Genomic DNA, 16,152 nt, shown 5'->3' with positions numbered 1-16,152 from the left:
AAAAAAAAAAAAAAAACATTTCTACAGCATAGAACTTGAGCCACATATGCAAATAATAGTTAATTTTAAAATTAATTGAAGACATATTATAAAAAATATATATTTTTTTGGAAGTGAATAATAAATATAAATATAAAATGTTTAATTCTTTGACGATATGCTACTCTATCTCTATATTGCATTGGCATATCTACTTAGGTTTTTTCAGAAAAATAAATCATTTTGATTTAATCTTATAAACAATATCTTAAATGATGTTTTCAAAATTTTTTAAGAAGAAATTTATATCCTAAATAGTTATTTTATGTTTTTCAAGAAAAATTTTAAATAACACTATTATGTAAAATAAAATTATCCTTCATATTAATATTTGCACCATCTATTTTTCTGAAGAGTTTTTAATGCAAAATTTTGACCACAAATTTTGACAATATGCTACTCTCTTTATCTCTTTATCGTCTCGAGCCGGGGGACTCCTTTGATCACGCTTTCTTTTTTGAGTATGAATTATCGCCGTCTTTCCCTCCCAAGATCCTGTCCGTAGTTTTTCTATGAGCGGGATTCATTGGATAGAATGACGATGATGATGAAGGGTAAAAATACATAGTTTTTAATTATCCTTGGTCATATTATATAATTATTAATTCAAATAATTTCACTATTATCCATGTCGCATGATTGTTTGATGTTAAAGATAAATAATACACCGATTTATGTTATGTTAATAATATTATTTTCATAATTTCACAAGTATTTAGAAAAAAACTACCATTAACATGTATCACACAAATACTAAACTAGTAATTAGCTAGCATTCATCATGGACTAAAATTGGTAACTAGTAATTTCTAATATATTTTTTTCAAAAGTAAAATATGAAAATTTTCACTTGCCTTTCCTTGGGGCAAGGGAGAGGTTGAAAAGTTAAAAAAAAATTTCAAAGGTTAGGAAAGTATTAGTTGGTTATAGTTAATTGTACTAACTTTGAAAATGCATGTATGCCAAATATAGTTTGACATCAATTTCACAAATTCCTAATTTTTAATACCAAATGAGTTGATACATTAGATAAGGCAGTTCAATTACACCTAATTTCAATACAACACATAAGATATAGTTGCCTTATTCATAGTTACCGGTTGTTAATTAACTCATTTGGCTTAGATATCATCTATACAACTCCTCTTTTGTTATTTTTTATCCGTTATTTTTTGTTTTTCCTGTTTACTTTATGTATAAGTTTTAAAGTAATTTTTGAGTTTCAATATCGTTTTTAAACATGTTTCACAAAAAATTATATATAATAAGAAAGTATACATTTAGATGAATCTAATTAGATGTCACATTGATAAATTTTATCTTCAATATATTTTTTAAAAACCTTAATTAAATTATCTCTCTTCTTAATAGAATATATTTCTAATGTGGGAGTTAGATTCCAACCCTTTTCTTCCTTCAATAGGGAGTTATAACAATAATTCACAACAAATGTACATTGTTTATGAGTTAAAAAACATGCAAACTCCTAACAAAACTTTTAAGTATATATAATCATTATTTTAGGTTTATTACCCATGTGAAATAGAAATATTGTGCTAGTTCATGAAGCCATACGTTGGACACTAGTCTTGTTTATAGAAGTATTTAATTGCAACAAACATTATGAACAAAAAAATTGTAGAGATTCATTACACCAAGTGGGGGTAAAAGGAATGGGAAAGAAAATATGTAGTGTGATAAGGATTGTTATTTTAGGAATCGAGTCTTGTTTAAATTTAATTTTTAGAGTCAGGTTAAACCCAAAATTTAATGTTAAGGGTCTCAAACCCTTAAGGTTTGGATTGAGTCTAAATTTATATCTAAATCCTAGAAAAATAGTTTTATCATTAGTGGATTTTAAGGGTCTAAAATTAGACTATTAATTTTTCTATTAAATCCAAACTTAATTCCTAAATTTTTTTATTAGACCCGGACCTAGAATCGAGCTCCTAAAACAGGGTAGGATCCAATAAGTATTGGCGGGATCGGACTATTGTCTATCCTAACTAAAGAGTGAGGTAATTAAAAGGAAAAAAAAACAAGGGTGTGTTTTTTAGATTAAAATGAGTTTAACTAAATTGATTTATATTTCACAAGGTAATGTGGTAACTAATATGATTAAGGGAACTAATTAATCTCATCATATATAAAAGTTTATATAACTAATTAACTATCTAAATACGATACGCTTAAAGATGAATGTGTTTTTCACAAATTAACAAAGTTGAACTTAATTCGATGAAAAAATTCAATTTAAATTGAAGAAACATATAATTATAAATTAAAATTATAATAATAAATTAGGTTATCTGTTATAGAAAAATACAAGAATAAATAGGTGTACCATAAATGACAAAGTTGATCTTATTGCATTCAAGTGTTGATTTCAACTCAAGATGATACAATCATTTTCAGAGAACAAGGGAGTAGAGAGTAGTGAAGGGAAGAAACAATAGCCTATTACATATATATCAGAAAGAAGAGAAGGAGAGAGAGTATATATATATATATATATATATATATATATATATATATATATATATATATATATATATATATATATATATATATATATATATATATATATATATATATATATATGAGAATCAGGGGTATTTATGTAACACCCCCCCCGCAAACTAGGGGTGAGGATCATCCCAAGTTTGGTCAAGAGGCTGTTGTGTTGTTTTGAAGGCAGAATCTTGGTCATCACATCAGCAAGTTGAGAGGATGTTGGAAGATAAGTGAGTTGAATGAGTCCTTCTAAAACTTTCTCCCTTGTGAAATGGCAATCTATTTCTATGTGCTTTGTCCTTTCATGATATATGGGATTTCTTGCAATGTGAATTGCACTCATATTGTCACAATGCAGGATAACAGGTTTGGTGATGGGAACCTGAAGTTCTTGGAGGAGCCTGACCATCCATGTTACTTCACTAGCAGCAGAGGACATAGCTCTATATTCTACCTCACTTGATGATTTAGAGACAGTACTTTGTTTCTTAGATTTCCAAGTTATGGGAGAAGAGCCAAGCATCAAAACATAACCAGTAATAGATCTCCTGGTGTTGGGACAGGCGGCCCAATCAGAATCACTAAAAGCCTGTAAGGTAAGTTGTCTAGAACTATTTCAGAGGATACCTTGCCCTTCAGTAGCAGCAATATATCTCAAGGCATGGTGGAGGGCTGCAACATGAGGTGCTCTGGGTTCTTGTAAAAATTGACTCAAATGTTGAACTGTGAAAGCCAAATCAGGCTTAGTGTGAGTTAAGAAATTCATTTTACCCACTATAGTTCTGTAGTATGTAGGATCATGATATAATTCACCTTCTTGTTGATGAAGCTTGATGTTTTGAGGAAGAGGAGTGACAGTAGGTGTAAGATCTTGAATGTTGCAATGGGAAAGGAGTTCTCTTGTATATTTGGTCTGAGTGAGGCTTATCCCAGAGGTGGTGTACCCAACTTCAATGCCCAAGAAGAAATGAAGTTTGCCTAAGTCTTTTATTGTAAAGATGTGATGAAGGTGAGACTTAAGTTGAGAAATACCTTTAGAATCATTGCCTGTTATAAGAATGTCATCAACATAAACAGCCACAATGGTGATAAGAGACCCTACTGTCTTAAGGAACAGACTATAATCATTTTTGGACTGAGTGTATCCTTGGGAAATCAATTCTGAAGTGAGCTTTGCAAACCATTGCCTTGAAGCTTGTTTAAGACCATAAAGGGATTTTTGTAGTAAGCAGACCTTGCCAGAAGGATTGGGCAAACCAGGAGGAGCCTTCATGTACACCTCTTCATGCAAATCACCATGGAGGAACGCATTGTTTACATCCAATTGCCATATATCCCATTGCTTGGATGCTGCTATTGCTATAATGCAACGTATATTGGACATTTTGATGACTGGTGAGAAGGTTTCATCATAGTCTATGCCTTGTTTTTGAGTAAACCCTCGAGCAACCAACCTTGCTTTGTACCTTTCAATGGACCCATCTGATTTCAGTTTGAGTTTGTAAACCCATTTGCAGCTGATAGCCTTTTTACCTTTGGGTAAATCAACAAGTATCCAAGTGTTGTTGTTGTGAAGAGCAGAGAGTTCATGTTGCATAGCTTGTAACCATTCCTGTTTTTGAATAGCTTCTGAGTAGGAACGAGGCTCATCTTGAGCTGATACCTGAGCAATAAAGCATTGATGCATAGGGGGCAGTTGTCTATATGGAATTATATTACACCAAGTGTTAGTAGCAACATGTGAACAAAAATAATCAGAGAGATAAGCTGGTGGTTGTGTAGTTCTATTAGAGTGCCTTGTGGGTGTAGGAACAGGTATGGAACTGATGTCAACTAAGTTACTGGGCTGAATTGTAGAGGATGTATCAATATTGAAAAGGGTGGAAGGTGGGTGTGGATGAGGAATAGTATCTGAACTATTGATATGAGTATTATGGTTTTCAGATTGAGGTGCAGCAAACAATGTGTGATTATAGGTTGTAGAGTTTAAAGGGAGAAAGAAAGGATAGTGTGGTGTGAAATGAGGATTGTTAACTGGTGTAAAATGAAAAGGAAAGTGTTGCTCATAAAAAATAACATCTCTTGAGATAACATTCTTTTTGTCAACCAGATCATATACTTTATAAGCCTTTTGAAGATTTGGATACCCAATAAAAATGCATGGATGTGCTTTGTTATCAAACTTGTGTCTGTGTAAAGAACTTGTTGTCGTGAAACATAAGCAGCCAAAAGCTTTCAAATGTGCTATGTCAGGTTTGGTTTTAAAAAGTTTTTCATAAGGTGAAGCAAAACCCAAAGATTGTAATGGCATTCTATTAATGAGATATGCAGCAGTTAAAACACAATCACCCCAAAAATGAATTGGAAGATTTGATTGAAAACAAAGTGCTCTAGCAGTTTCTAATAAATGTTTATGTTTTCGTTCTACAACCCCATTTTGTTGAGGGGTGTTAGCACAAGTTTTATGATGTATGATGCCTTTGGAGGAAAGAAATATTTTCATTTTTCCTTCACATAAATCTGGGGCATTGTTTGATCTAATGCCTTTAATAACTGTATTAAATTGTGTGGAAACATAAGCATAGAAAGATTGAAAAACAGTAACAGCTTCGGACTTATTTTTCATTAAGAAGAGCCAAGTGACTCTTGTATAATCATCTACAATAGTGAGGAACAAAGTACAACCATTATGAGTACTATTTCTATAAGGTCCCCAGGTGTCTATGTGCAACAATTCAAAGGGTACAGTAGATTTTATTGTACTATGGCCAAAGGGAAGTCTGTTCTGTCTTGCAGCAGGACAAATTTTACAAAGACAAGTATTTACATAATCTGATATATTGAGAGAAGGTTGAACATGTTTGATAACAGAAAAGGGAGCATGACCTAATCGAAGATGCCAAAGCTTGGCCAAATTGATATTTGATTGAGCAGAATTGCAAGAGTATAGAGTAGAGGCAATGATGGATGTGGAATTTGGTGTGCTTGGTGTATCATTCTGATAGTAGTATAAGCCTTTTTTGAGCCTACCAAGCTGAATTGGCCTGTTCAGAGAAGGGGCCTGGATGCAACATGAATTATTTGTGAATGATATAGTACAATTAAGATCTTCACATAATTTACTGATGGATATAAGATGAAAATGAAAATTAGGTACATGAAGCACATTTTGCAGGATGATGTGATGATTAAGATTAACAGAACCTACATGTTTAACATGTACAGAAGTGCCATCAGGTATAGTAATTGTGTTATTGTCATGAGCTGTGATCTTATGATATGATGAAAACAAATTTAAATCATAACTCATGTGATTAGTTGCACCACTATCAAGAATCCACATAGTGTTAGTAGATGAGAATAAACAAGATTTACCAGCAAGGAAGCAAGCATTGTTTGAGTCTTCATTAAGAGTGGGAGTAGTTTCATGCTGTTGTTGACTAAGAAGAGTCAGGATCTGGGAGTATTGTTCCTGGGTAAAAGATGCAAGGGTGAAGAACTCATTGGTATCAGTATGATCATTTGTTATAGCAGCAGCAACTTGTTTCCCTTTCCAGTTGCCTTGGGGTAGAGTAGAGGATTTAGAAGGATAGCCATGTAATTTGAAGCATTTATCCCTAATATGTCCTGCTCTTTTGCAGTAATCACAAAAAGGTCTTGATTTCCTTGAGATATCATGTTTGACAGAGGTTTGGGAAAAAGAGAGTCTATTGTGTTGTCTAGACCTGTTGTTGCCCAAGAAAGCGTGAGGAGTCTCAGTTGTAAATTCAGAGTAGTGTCAATGCTGTTCCTCTTGTATAAAGAGTCTGTAAGCATGGCTTATAGCAGGCAGCGGATATTGCATGAGCAGGTTAGATCGAACTTGTGTAAAGGAGGAGCTGAGTTTCATTAGAAAAATTATAAGCCTTTGTTCTTCTTGTATTTTTAGAAGCTTAGAATTGATTCTGCAAGTGCAGCCATTACAGACACAAGAAGGCAAGGGTTGTATGGCATCGTGTTCATCCCATAAGATTTTAAGTTTAGTATAGAAGGAGGAAATAGAGTCAGAACCTTGCTCAGTATCAGCCAACTGTTGAAAGATGGAAAAGATTTGTGTGCCTGATGTTTGTCCAAACCTTTCATGCAGATTGTTCCAGATATCAAAAGCAGTGGGAAAATGTAGAACACTTCTTGCAATAGGTTGATCAAGAATTTTCATGAACCAAGTCATGAGAGTGTTATTTACTCTATCCCAACATTTGATTGTAGGTGAATTGGGTTCTGGTTTAGGAATGGAGCCATCAACAAAGGCTAATTTGTTCTTTGCAGAAAGGGCAATGACAACAGCACGTTTCCAATCGTTAAAATTGGTTCCAGAGAAAGGTTCAGACACAAGAATGAAACTAGCATCACTTGGGTGTAGATAATATGGTGATGTATGATCAGAATTGAGATCAAAAGGGGTAGATTCTGAAGACATCCTAAAACCGGTCAAGAAGATGATGACGCAACAAAAAAACCCCAAAAAAAATTGAATCAAGAACAAGAAACCAGAAAAATGAAAGAGAAAGAAGATCAATAGAATCAACGGAAAAACGATTAACCAAGAAAAATAAAGAATAATCCAGAAACATTCAAGAAGGAAAACAAGCAGGACATCAATGGTGATGAAACATGAAGCAAAAAGAAAAATACCAGAATGTAATCATTCATCAGAAAAAAAAAAATTTGAGAAGATGTAATATGGACAATCGCAATTGGGTGGCGTCTGATACCATGACAAAGTTGATCTTATTGCATTCAAGTGTTGATTTCAACTCAAGATGATACAATCATTTTCAGAGAACAAGGGAGTAGAGAGTAGTGAAGGGAAGAAACAATAGCCTATTACATATATATCAGAAAGAAGAGAAGGAGAGAGAGTATATATATATATATATATATATATGAGAATCAAGGGTATTTATGTAACAATAAATGTAAATTTGGTTAATGTTTGTTACAGCAGTGTCCCACAAATTAAGTGTAATATCGGCCTATTGAAATTGGAAATTGTAAAAATGTTTGGTCAGATTATTACGATGCATATGGTGGTCAAAGAATGAATGTTTTATCTTTGTTGAACTTGGAAACTGTTAATGTTTGGTCGAAGTATGAGTAGGATGAGGAGTTAGGACTATTAGGAGTATACCCCAGTCCCCAATGTCACGGGTGAACATACTCTTCATTAGTCTTGGCATCCGTTCGTTATTCTTTTATCACCATAAGGTTGGAATTTCTGGTAGTTTGAGACTTATTAAATTTTGATTTGGGGTGTTTAATTTTTCGCATTTTGTTTAGCTTTTTGGTTGACTTTTGGCTTTTAGCTTTTTGCTTGTTGTTCTTCAAACAGTCAAAAAAAGAATTTGGTAAATGGCTTTTAAAGCAGCTGAAAAGCTGACTTTTAAGCCAAAATGAAAAAGCTGCTTCAGCTAGCTTTTTTGGTTGGCTTTTGGCTTGTTGGCCCACTTTTTCTCTAATAAACAGCCTACAACCAATAATCAAATTCATCAAACATCTTTACAAACAGCTAGCTTTTTCAACTAACTTAAAAGCCAACAAAAACAACCAACATTTTCAGTTGGTCAAACAAGCCAACTAAAAAAGCAAACAGCCAACAACCAACAATCAATTGTCAAATACTATCTTGATTCAAGTTAAACTAAAATCAACCGACAATCAAGGATTATATTTTGTTAGCAGTCCGAAATTAACATCACTTGAAAATACCAAAAAATAGGTAAAATCAGAAAAAGTAATCAACTTAGTTAAATTTATCCTATTTTATATAAATGGGTAGTGAATTACATGATTTAACTAACAGTAAAAAATGGATTAAATTGCTAAGTTTGACTAGTTATATTTTTCGATTTGGAGTAGATTGAAAAATATTTCTAGAGGAAAAGAATCAGAGAATATTAACCTCTCTACTAGTATAGTAATTAGAAAATACTATGTAAAAAAGATTGTCCTTCATGATGTGTCAAGGTTTCTATGATTAGGAAAAATCGATTAGTTCATTACCGGCTTTCTTATCATCCACCCTCAATTTGAGTGGCGAATGAAAGAGCTCAATTTTATTAATTGATATTAGTTGTTCAGTGAGCAGAAACAATTTGTGAGAGCATAGCCTAATTGCTCATGGATAGAATGTAAGTCACTCAGAGTTTGTGTTGACAATATTATCTTGCCAGTTTAGGCATAGAAAATGACCTATGAAGATCATTGATAAAGACCACTTTAACTTAGATTCGATTATGATAACATCGTGAAGTTAGTAAATTTGCGTGATATTCCTATCTCCTTCTAAGAACATCAAAAAACATTAATCAATAAATATTACAGTCGTCTTATTGAATAAGAATAGTAGTACTACTATATTAATATGCTAATTAATTAAAAAGATAAATGAGACACAAACCTAACAAGATGAGCATGAGCATGAGCAATTGCCCACAAATTAAAGTGTAAAACAGTGGTGCACGGTGCACCCTATTAAATTGCCGTTAACTTGACGAACGCAACTAATAACACCGGCCATGAGCAAAAAATAAGCCAAAGGTCCCGGCCAACTAGTTTAACCATGTAAAGCGACACTGTTTATTTTATAATATGTATAACTCATTAGTCTCGCTAGAACTTTCTATATTGCAACTTTGTATGGCCATCATGTGAACCGGCCAACACCCTTTTGAAATAAAATTTTAGGGTATTGTCTTATTATCCCTTTTGGAATCCCAATTGCTTTTCTAAGCCATGGAAAGATTGACATTTGTCAATTAAATAAACTTAAGTTGTTTGTACACAAAAGTCATGCAATTGAGGGAGTTTATAAAACATAAATGCATGAAATATATATATAAGTTTATTAGGCTGAGATTTTAAGTCTTATTTCAGTTTTAGTATTTATTTCAATTTTAGTATGTATTATTTTTTAAAAGAATTAGTATGCAATCCTTACGGCCCTTAATAATGTGAGTATACTCATTACTTAGTTTTTTAGTTGTTGAGCTTTAAGCTAAAAATGGTTTGTTGAGGATAATTGATATCCTCAACTTGTTACCTCTCACACACTAGAAATTAAAAATAAAAAATAAAAAAATTTTGTGACGTATTTGTATGATACAAATGCCTGAAAATTATGTAGTCTTTTTGTTCTTGTCAAGACCAATATTTTGAAAATATATGTTGTTCGTTGTTGATAACGGCGAACTAACATTTGTTGATTTTTCCGTTTACTTTTAAACGTTATGACATTGTCTTTCTTTGTTCGCTGTTGGTAATAATGGACAAAGTTAATTTTTTCTCTTGTTCGTTGTTTGTAACTGTGAATAAACCTTGACCTTAAACTCGACACGAATACGCTTATTTTGGAAATTAAAATTTTTCGAAGCTTATTTGGAAATTTTTTCAAAAAAAAAGTTTATTTTTTTTTTCAATTTTTCAACTTGTTACAAGCACACTCTACTGTCAAGGATTATAGGGTACAAGATAGCGGACCGGTTTATTTAGCATGGCCCAAAATAAGTATTGAAACAATGGGTTTGGCTATAAAGAATGAGCAAACACAAACACCAAAAATGTTACTCGCCTATGTTTCGTGAATTGCTGTCCAAACTTATTCCAAAATTTTTTAAATCAGTCATGGGTGGGCTAAGGCCCAGATTGATCCACTTCATGAATAGCCCATGGGTAACGGGAAATACCTTTCCTTCCACTTCATCATGATATTTTTAATATTTTATACAAATTATTGTATGAGACGGTATTACTTTAATACACATAACATACGTTGGCTAAATAGTTTAATTAATACAAATTACAAAGAAATTAGAATATAAGCCATAGGGTCTTTATTTTGAGGTTGTCTCTCTAAAATACGGTATCTCACAAGAACTATTGATTATTTTAAATATCTAAATGACAATGTTAGTACTATTCTCTTTTCTTAATAGACAATAGCACTTTCCATAGATATTCGATTCCCACCTAATATTTTCCGTCAACCTATATCCTGCAATAAAAAAATAAATAAATGATTTAACAGTCTCACTAAAATACAATTTTAAATATAACTAAATAAATTACTAAATTACTAAATCACTGTAAGACATTAAATATCAAATTAATATCAACACTTCATATCATCAAAGTAATATAAATTTTTTAAAATTAAAAAAAATTACTACATATTAAACATACTTTTTTTAAAAAAATACATTTATATTTAAATTGTACATATATACGAAATACTATTACATTATTAGCCAATAAAAATAAATAAAATACTCAAAAAAATCATCAATGAACTCACAACTAAGAATGTATACACCAAGAATAAATAATAAATAAAGGTAGAAAATCGAATCATGATCAACATTAATATAAAAACAGAGTGGTGGTGAATGGTGATAAATGTATACATATGAAGACCATAATGTAGAGTGCCGTAATTTAATGTAATATAAATAATATAATACATTTTAATTAATTAATGGAGTGATGTGATAATGTTAGTGTCATGCACATCAAAACAATTAAATTTGTTATAATATTGCATAAGAAGGAAAGTAAGATACTATAAGAATCCAACAAGGCAGCATAATATGTAGAGTAAGATTTTGTTCACTTTCTCTATAGCTCTATTATTATACTTAAATCAACTTATGACTAGAAATATGAAAAAAAAAAAAAAAAAAAAAAAAAAAAAAAAAAAAAAAACCTTAAAGATTAAAAACTTGGACCTTTAATTTTTCAAGGCAAAGAAAATTCAAATAGTCTACTATAGAATCAAGATAATTATGAATTCGTCTAATTCCTGAGAGTTTTTATTTTTTTTATTTTTTTATAAGAGGTTGAATTTTTTAGCTTACTCTCAAATTATAGAAAATAAAATAAGAAAAATAACTTAATAGCCAACTTTGTCATTTATGTTTGATCTTCATCTAAGTAATTACTCCGTCATATTTAGTTCTTAATACTATCGCATTCTTTTGATGAGTTTACCCTTTTCACCATTTATTGCGTGAGTTTTTTTAATTAAATGAAAAACAAATCGAGTGTACAACAATATAAGTTAACTTAAGCGGAATAATACATTAGATTAGAGGACAAATTGGCATAATTAATCCAATAACATATGAATAGATGAGTAAAAGAGGAAGGAAAGCATGTGCAATGTGCAATGTGCAATGTGCAAAGACTTTGGTACTTCCACAAAGTGCATACTCTTATATCATAGGCTTTCATGTGCCCCAAAGTGTTAGGAGTCTTACTTTTACTGTTGAGATTTGCTCAAAATTAGAGGAAATCCATAAATATATTGAGTTTGAGCAGACATTTCCATTGTTGGAAAGATAAACTAATTTCGAAAGAGTACCTTTTTATTGAGTTATGAGTCCATATCATTTGTTGATGATTGACACCTGGCTGCGCTTACTTGGAACCCTAAAATCTTTTTTTGTTCCGCAAATCAAAGAATCTTATTGGTCTAGAAACTAACATTCACGTGGGTATCAACCAATTACAACTTTGCATTTTAGACATGGATTGTAGTCTTTATCATTAGTGTCTTAAACAATCTTCCAACCAATAGTATGCATTTGCTCTTATAAATAAACATAGTGGTATGTGTTTAACACTACTAATTTGTTTTTTTTTTTAAAAAAAAAAATCTTTGTGGTAATACGTTTCTCGAGTTTATTGGTATTGAGTTTTCTCCTTCTAAACTGACTGATTTTAAAATATATATAATACTCGTTTTATCTAAATAGAATTGCTATAAGTACAAATTGAGTGATTTTTAATAGTGGAAATAAGATGTTCCTTATGAAATTCAGTGAGAAATCCGGAATTTTAACGGCGAGATTTCCAAACTTGATTATATTAATTTGAAAAAAAAAACATGATTAAAAGTCTATGACATTTTATTACTTATATTTTAAATAATTTTACGATTAATAAGTTTTGATATCATGTTAGAATTTAGAAATTAGATTTAGACAACCCCAATAAGGAGAAGAAGATGTAACTCACATACAAACTCAAAGAATGTTCACTATAAAAACCAATTGATAGTAATAGTAGTTACTTCTTAAGTTTATAAAGTGACATATTTTCTTCTCTTTCTCTAGTGTTGGATAACTCATATGTAAGTAATAATAGATAATTTAATACCCCTCTCACATGTGAGTGTCTTTAGAATTTTTAACCCCTAGAACCCACTAGAAGTGTTACAAACTTCATTGGAAATGAACATTCAATTTAAAGGCCCCTTAAGGCCGTAATCAGTGATAAATTAAATGTCAAGTCATAAAGGTCTAACAAATTATATATATATATATATATATATATATATATATATATATATATATATATATATATATATATATATAAAAGAAATAAAAGGATAAATAAAATATGTTTATGTGAAATAAAGATAAATTATGAGTTATATTCAAAATAGAATTGTAAGTTTATAATAAATTATTTGAGACAAACTAAAAGAAAAATTTTAGTAAAATTTTTTGGGTTGGTGGGAATGTACTCTTCAAAATCTTATGCATTTGCGGTAAAACTGTCTGAAATTTGTTTGCTGAACTCACTAAACAAGAAAAAGTTGGTTGTATTATATACCTTGAAAACTTGAACTCTTGGTCGATGAAAGTATAGCTAGGCACTTCATTACATATACGCATGTATGCTCAATGCTGGGACAATGATTCATTATGAACTGTAAAGTTATTTGGCAATTTCATCTTTATTTGGAAAACAAATTAAAGTTGAATAAAAATTAAATATTTGTTAGAGTATATAACATATCTTCGAATCTCAACTATAAGCTTAACTTTTTGGTTGAAATGGTTCCTTGACATGGTATTAGAAGCTAGCGTGATAAAAGATCATGGATTCAAATCTCAATTACCCCTCATTTACAGTGGAATATACAGCCTCTTTAAGCATCCACACTTCTAACCCAATGGATTTTCGGTGAGGGACGGTGTTAGAATATATAACATATCTTGGAGCCTTAACCATAAGCTTAACCTTTAGTTAAAATGGTTTCTTGACCATATTTTCTGTGTGGTACGGTAATGATTAAAGTTGTGACGCTTGTTTTTCAATTGGAGTTATTGTGAGGAGGAAATAGAGAAAAATAAATCAAATACATTGAAAATTTGTGCATTTTTACAGAATAAACTTTGTGTAATTCTCTCAACTTAAATCAAAGATATTTTTCTGATAATTAAAAAATATTACTAATAATACACAACAAAAAAATATGATATAGACTTTAATTAGTTTAGAAGGTCATGTACAAAAAATTTAAGGCACAAAAGACGAGCTTACAGCTCCAAAAGATCATAAGAAGCAAAAGGGAATTATTTTCTTATTTAGTTGATATGGTCACACAGGATTATAATAGAGGGAGTCAAAGTGATTTTATTAATTGTATAAAAACGATAATATAATAATAGATTTAACCAAATAATAATTCACAAAGTATTGATATTACATGTAAGATAATTGACCATAACTTTAGAATATTTATTAATTTATATCAAAAAATAAAAATTTCTAAAAGCCATTTGCCAATTTTGGATTTTTTTTTTTTGAGAAATGAAAATTTCATTAAACCAAACAAGCAATACAAAGCTAGACAAAAGGCAAAAACCTTCAAAGGCTAAAAGGAGCCTATACACTCTCCCAACTCCCAAGACATTACAGACTAATCAGACATTTTGGATATTTCAATTAAATGCATTTCAATCACTTTTTGAGTTAGCAAAAAAAATGACTTAGATTTTTTACTAAATAATCAACGATTAAGACAAGCAAATGTGATGATTGGCTATAATCAACCATTATGAAATTACCCGATCATTCAAAAGTCATAAGTAAATTAGAAGATATTATTAGAATATCTGCTCAATTGTATAAGTTTCATCGATCATAATATATAAAATAATGTCTATAATTTGAAATAATGGAGTTTTTTTGTTTGTAGTATTTTAGGCTATTGTATCTATGAGTCCTTATCTGTCACGCTTTTAATCATTCCTTATTAGATAATTACTAAATTACTATTTTAACTAGCCATGCCCAACAATAAGTTATGAAATTGCATGGTAAATATAGAAACGTGCATACGTAGTTTCTCATACAAAAAATAAGGAGAATATTCCTAATATCACACGAATGAGTAGTACTAAACCTATACAAAGCGAACAATAGAATGAGATTCATTTAGTCTTAGTATATATTATGGTACAACTGTGTAATTGATTTAAGGATAAAATATGATGATCAACTATAGTGGCAATACTCATGTTGAAGGAATCCGATGCAACAATTAGTGGGTGTCAATCAATCTCTATTGACCTATCATGGAATTTAATTAGGAGTACACCAAATAGATGTTATATAGATTTCCAACATTAATGATGTATTTTCTCCTGGCGATTTAACATAAAGATAAGGATGAGGACATCATCAGATAAAAAAATATATATAAATGAAAAATAAAAAATTAAAGAGGATATTTTCATAAAATGACATATAGTAGTAAGATAAAAAAGATAAACCAAAAATAATTAAAATATGTCAATTTTAAAAAGATACATTGAAGTGCGTATATAATTCTTGTTTACAAAATGTCAAAACTTAAAATACATTATGGTGTGAAAGAATTCATGAGGCATTTTTGGTTTGCATGACAAGGCCAAAGGCCAAATTTCATTTGGCTCCAATATATTCTTTATCCTTTTTATAGTGAAAAAGAAATTTGGTATTGGAGGGACATTATTCTTGTTTGCTTGATTCTCATTTACAATTAAGAACAAAAAGAACAAATGTTGTTAGGCTTATAAAATCAAGCTATTTTATATATTGTATATGCTCCTTGCACAAATGAACTCTATGTATTAGAACTTGACAAAACAATTTGTTACATAGAAGCACCAAAATGACTAAACATAAAGATTCAAAACTAACTTATTTGTTGAATTGTGGATAATTAGGATGAATTAATCAAAAGTGAAACTCCATAATGATGAATTTTTGAAATCATTTCATGACTAATCACTTATCAATAAATTCAAAAATTAACCATTTTCTGAATAGCGTAATATTGAAAGCAATATTTGAATTGTGCATACAAAATTACAAATATGTCTGATAAGCTCTATGATAGTATACACGATAAGGATAGTGCAAAATTCCATACTAAATCGTAAGTTTCTATTTATTTTGCATTTTTTTTTTCAAAATTGTGGCCTAAAAGAATGATTAAACTATCTTCTTATATTTCAAGCCCCTTAATTTCTTGGTTTCTATGCAATCGGTCACCTCACTGTCATTATACAATACATATCCAAAACCACATGTACAATAATACATTAATTCCAACAACCTTTCTCATTAGACTTGCTACTTTAAAAATTAATGTATATGAAGTAAATTTTTTTTCTACTATTTTTAACAACAATAGAAAATCTTAAATGATTTGTGATGTCATAAAGTTCACAAGAGACTCAAAATAAACAAATAATATGAAAAAAAAAGATGTTGAAGTCAAAATGC

Source organism: Amaranthus tricolor, chromosome 3 (genome assembly GCF_026212465.1).
Source record: "Amaranthus tricolor cultivar Red isolate AtriRed21 chromosome 3, ASM2621246v1, whole genome shotgun sequence".
Classification (NCBI taxonomy): Eukaryota; Viridiplantae; Streptophyta; class Magnoliopsida; order Caryophyllales; family Amaranthaceae; genus Amaranthus; species Amaranthus tricolor.
The sequence above is the reverse complement of the archived record's forward strand: the minus strand, read 5'-3'. Positions refer to the sequence as shown.